Consider the following 5,151-nt stretch of genomic DNA (forward strand, 5'->3'; position numbering starts at 1 on the left):
CCTCCTCGCACAGGGGTTCGGGGAATTTCCCGAGGGCCCCCTGAAACAACTCCCGGTGCCTCTCGAGGGTAAGGGGGGGCCCGGAGGTGCTGCGGGCGAGGGACGAGAGGCTGGGGTGCCGGGAAGCCCCCCCAGCACAGCGCGGTGAGCCTGCGCTTCCGAGGGCGTGCAAGGCGGGCGGGGGTGGGGGGGGGCGGCGCTGTCTGTGCCCGGCCCCACCGCCCAGTGAGTGAGTGACTGTCCCGGCTCGGGGAGCTCCGCCGCCTCCCCTCCTCGCCCCCGCCCCCCCGCAGTGTGTCTCAGGGCTCTACCCCACGTGACGTCATGACGACGGGGCGAGGGGGGGCGGGTAGAGGCGTGTACTCGTCCCGAGACCACTGTGTCCGCTCAGGATTCGGGGCGGGAGCGGTGGTGGGGAGGGTGGGGGGCAGGAGAGGTGTTGGGGTCTGTGCGATCAGGCGCAGGGCGGTGCCGGTGAGCCGGCTCGCTGGTTTGTGTGGGAAGGTGCGTGTTACTGCGAGGTGTGTGCGCCTGGCTGAGCCGCAGCTGCTGGGGAGCCATTCCCCCCCCAATATACACACCTGCAGGGGCTGGGGGGGGAGGGGCTGGCCCTCTGCTCGCCTCCCCCACCTCAGGAGGGACTTCCCAGGCTTGGCTGCCGAGGCAGGTGTGGGATCCTGCAAAGGGGTCTGGCAGCCTCTGGATCTTGCTCTTGTTGGCTGTGTGACCTACAACAGGTGCCTCCTGGACACTGAGCCACCGCTGCCTCTGTGAAATGAGGTTAATGAGGCCCAACCTCATCTAGTCAGTGAGCCAATGAAGGTAAAATTACTGGGACATCAGTGAATGCTTGTCTGGGAGCAGAGCACCCCGGGGTGGCACACCCTAGGAGGAGGGATTAGAGAGCCTTTTAATCCTAAAAGTGTATTTCAAGGTCATCTTATTATGTCCCCTTTTATTTCACAAGAAAATACTGAAGCTCAGAGAGGGTCATGACTTACTCAAGTTCTCACAGCAAGTTAGTGGAAGAGCTGGAACCAAACCCAGTGAGAGCACAGCAGCAGCGGCCCCAGCATTACGTACCGCTTGCCTGGGCCCTGCCTACAGATGCTCCAGGTCTCACCTTGGCCCTGCCAGCTGCACTTGGTCCTCTGAGAGCTCCCCAACACCAGCCTCCTGGCTCAGACCCACTCCTCTCTGGGATCCCTTTCTGCCCTCACACGCCAGCTGAACACTGGGCTCACCTTGATATGGGATGAGTGTACTAGACTCAGGTAAGGGTCTGAGAGCCAGAGGGTTGGGGACAGAGACTCCAGCTTCTGTTTCTGGTTCTAACCTGGGCCCTGATAGTGAAACCTACTCCCACTGTGGCCTTGACATCCTCCTCTGTAAAATGGGCACAAACCTCCCACTCTACACATACACCTCCTTCCCAACCTCACTGCCCCCTCTCTCTGAAGAGAGCCCCTCCTGGTGTAAGGATAAACTACCAGAGCCTCTGGGCTCTGAGACAAAAGGGGCCCATTCCTGGGATTGCCCATCCCTGGGCAGTTGAAGGAGAGGGGTGGGGCCTTCCTTGTCCCCAGACTGTCAGGTGATGGGGGCGGCCTGAGCAACAGCAGGCTGATGGCATACTCCCCCTCCTTTCCCCCATCTCTGCTGGCAGCCACCGCAGCTGTCGGGAATTAAGGGCTTGAGGCTGCTGGGGGTGAGGGTGGAGCAGTGGGGGGAGCAGTCTGGCTGGACAGCAGGAAAACAGCCGGGGGGCAGGAAGCAGTCTGCGTCAGCCAGAGCCTTGTTTGACCCCAGCCGCCCCCTCCCCTCCCCACTCTCCCCCACCATGATGCAGGGACAGGGATGGCTTGGATCTAGAGTTTGGGAAGGGTATGGGGAGGGGCAGGGCAGGACCACTTTCAACCCAGGAAGGAGGCATGAGCCCAGAGTGGTAGAGGGCACCAGCAGGGACAAGCCAGCCTTGGGAGTCAAATTCCCATTGGCTGTTGGGGAAACTGAGGCCCAGAAAGGATTAGGAACAGGCCCCATGTGATAAGGGAATGAGTTCATAATTCAGGTGGCAGACCTCCTTAATCTGCATCTACTGCTCTGCATTTCCCACACCTGATACATTGTATGTAAATATCCCCTAGGGTAGGCCATTGTGGCAAATTCTGAGTCTGGGCCCGTGCAGCTGACTCAGCCTTTCCAGGGGCAAGACCCAGGGGTCTGCATTTCTAACCAATGTCCCAAGTGATTTTCTTGAGGACCACATCTGGGAAATGCTACTGACCTGGCTGAGTGGCTGATTTTTTTTTCCTCTGGCCTTTGTCGGCTGAGGGATGGTCTTTTTGCTCCCCTACCCTCCACTGTTCATGAAATACAGAAGTGGAAGGGAGAGGGAGAAGACCCTTTCTTTGAAAACTCCAGGAAGTAAACAATACCCAAGCCTTGCTTGCACTCAGGCATGGTACTGGCCTGATGTCATGAGGGTCCGGGAGTGCCCATCTGGAGCGCTTCACCTCAGCCCAGGGAGGTGAGGGCATATGTAGGCACATGGCCTTGGCATGTGTGAAGATGAAGCCCAGAGTGTCTGCAGCAGGATCCCCAGCGCCAGAGGACCCATGCCATGGGCAAGCCCCTATCAGCAGCCCCCAGGCCCCGCCCTGGCCCTGCCCTGGGCTCTGGCCCCAGCCCCTGCAGCCACCGCCTGAGACCACAATTACAGGGGCCACTGGTTGGGGGGGAGCACCAGGGATGAAAGGGAGCGCGGAGAACGGTTCCAGCTGTGGTGGCTCTGTAGGAGGTTGCAGGGAAGGGAGGGCTAGGGAGGCACCAGGATGAGAACAGGTGGGACCCTCACTGCCCCAGCCGAGCCCAGCCCGGCCTCAGTCCTGATGCTCTGCCAGAGAAGGTTATCTTCGTGAAGAAGAGAGGGAAGGAGCCCCAGACTGATACGGGAGCTCTTTGTCCTATTGTCCAGGCCTCAGGGACCATGGCCCCTCAGCAAGGTAAGGACGGCTCCAGTCTCCCAAACTCCTATATGTTAGGTCACTGAAAGGAAACAGAAATGCTTCCTGAGCCCTCGGCCTCGGGCTGATCCTAGGCCTTCCTCCCGGCCTCCCCACCCATCTGCCTGTGTTCCAACTGTTCCTGATGTGGTCATGCACACATCTGGAGTGCCTCTGTGCTCTTCCCCCAACTCCCCAGTTCCACATTCCCCCACCACTCAGCCAGCGGGGGACCTCGACGGCTCAGACTGTGCCTGGGGCTGAGCAGCTGGGTGAGCAAGGGGGGTTGGGGTGATGGGGTATTTCTGAGCTCTGCTTCCAGCCCCCCTCCCAGGCAGCAGTGCAAAAGGTCAGAGCCATCTCTGAGCTTAAAGAGGACCAGGATAATTGTTAAAACGGTGCCTCCTGGGCCATCACTCTCACCTTTCATAGAAGGCAGTTCCCAGACTCTTGCTGGAGTTCCCAGTCTCTACTGGTCACAGAAGATGGATGCTAACACGTGAGTGCCAGTTTAAAGACTGCAAGCACTCTCACAATGTGCTATCAGGAACCTCATTTCATTCTGGGGAAACTGAAGCTCAGAGAGGTTAACTGACTTGACCCAGGTCAAGCTAGCGACCCAGGCCTTGTGTCACAGTATCATGCTTCTTCCACTGAATTCCTTTTAACCTGCTTGGGGTGGTGTCAGTCTCTGCCACTGCCTCAGTTTCCCTCTCCAGCAACATGGAGGAAGATATCAAGCATCACACACCCCATATCACCACCACCACTACCCGCCCCCCGCCCCCTGCCAAGGAACCTGGCAGTAGAGACAGAGGCAGGCATCCCAGCCCTAAAATCTGGGTCAGCCCAGAGGTCACAGACAGTCTGGAACCCTAGCAGCTTGACCCGAGCTCTCCGGGGGTCTCTTTACTTCCTTTCCATCCTACGCTCTCCTGCCCACAACTCTCTGAGTTCCCCCAGATGTCCTGCAGGTCCTATCTGTGAACCCTGTTATTAGGGAAGCTGGGCTCTGTGCGCCCTCTGGTGGCCTCTGAGAGAAGTGCAGCAGACTTTTAAAAAACTAAGTATTGTACACAGCCAGGGAGCGCAGGGAAAGGCAGAGCTTTGAATAAAAACCCTACCCTTACGGTGCTTCATTCTTCCACCATGTGGCCCACAATACTGGTTCCACTCCTCCCCCTTGGTAAGTTAGCCAAGGTTCAAGAGACTCTGAGTCCAAATTCTCTATGACACTTCCCTAAAGCCCAGGTATTTGACTAGAGGGAGCCAGGAGGGAGGAAGGAAGGAAGGAGGGAGGGAGGAAGGATGGGGAGGAAGGAAGGGAGGGAGGAAGGGGAGGAAGTGAGGAGGGGTGGAAGGAAGGAAGGGAGAAGCGGGAGGAAGGCAGGAAGGGAGGAGCAGGAGGAAGGGGAGGAAGGGAGGAGGGGGAGGAAGGAAGGAAGGAAGGGAGGAAGGGGAAGGAAGGGAGGAATGGAGGAGGGGGAGGAAGGGGGAGGAAGGGAGGAAGGGAAGGAGGAAGGAAGGAAGAAAACCCAGATCCCCATTCCTTCTCACTGAACCCTTATACCCCTTCTCCATACAGGCTTCACTCTGGAGCCTCAATGCAATCTTTGAGGGCTGAACCAGGCGAGGTCATACAGGTGGATCCGGGGCCATTGTCAGGGGAGGAAAGATGCACTGGAAGCCATGGTTAGGGTCTGTCACATCCAGGATGAGTTCCCCTTCCCTCTGTTTCATTTGAATTAATGTGCCCTCCCTGTGCCCCCATTCCCTATGGTCCTAGGGGGGCTGCCAATCCCAGTCATGGTGGTACATGTTCCTCGACATTTTTATTAGTTCAGGGATAGGCAAGTGACCCAAGCTGACCTGATCCCAGCTTCCTTAGGACTTCTGTTGGGAAAGCCATTCTTTTTTGGATTAGCAGCACTAAGAATGTAGACATACGGCTACCATATAAAGGAAGTCTCTCTGCAGCAGGAGAGCATAAGGACAGTGTGAAAAGAGAGACAGAGACAAGCAGAAACAATAGACATGGGGGTGGGTGGTTAGGAAAGGAGATGAGAGAGAGAGAGAGAGAGAGAGAGAGGGAAAGTGTGTGGGGGAGAGAGAGAGAGAGAGAGAGAGGGGGGGGGAGGGGGGGGGG

This window comes from Lipotes vexillifer, unplaced genomic scaffold (assembly GCF_000442215.2).
Source record: "Lipotes vexillifer unplaced genomic scaffold, Lipotes_vexillifer_v1.1 scaffold965, whole genome shotgun sequence".
NCBI lineage: Eukaryota > Metazoa > Chordata > Mammalia > Artiodactyla > Lipotidae > Lipotes > Lipotes vexillifer.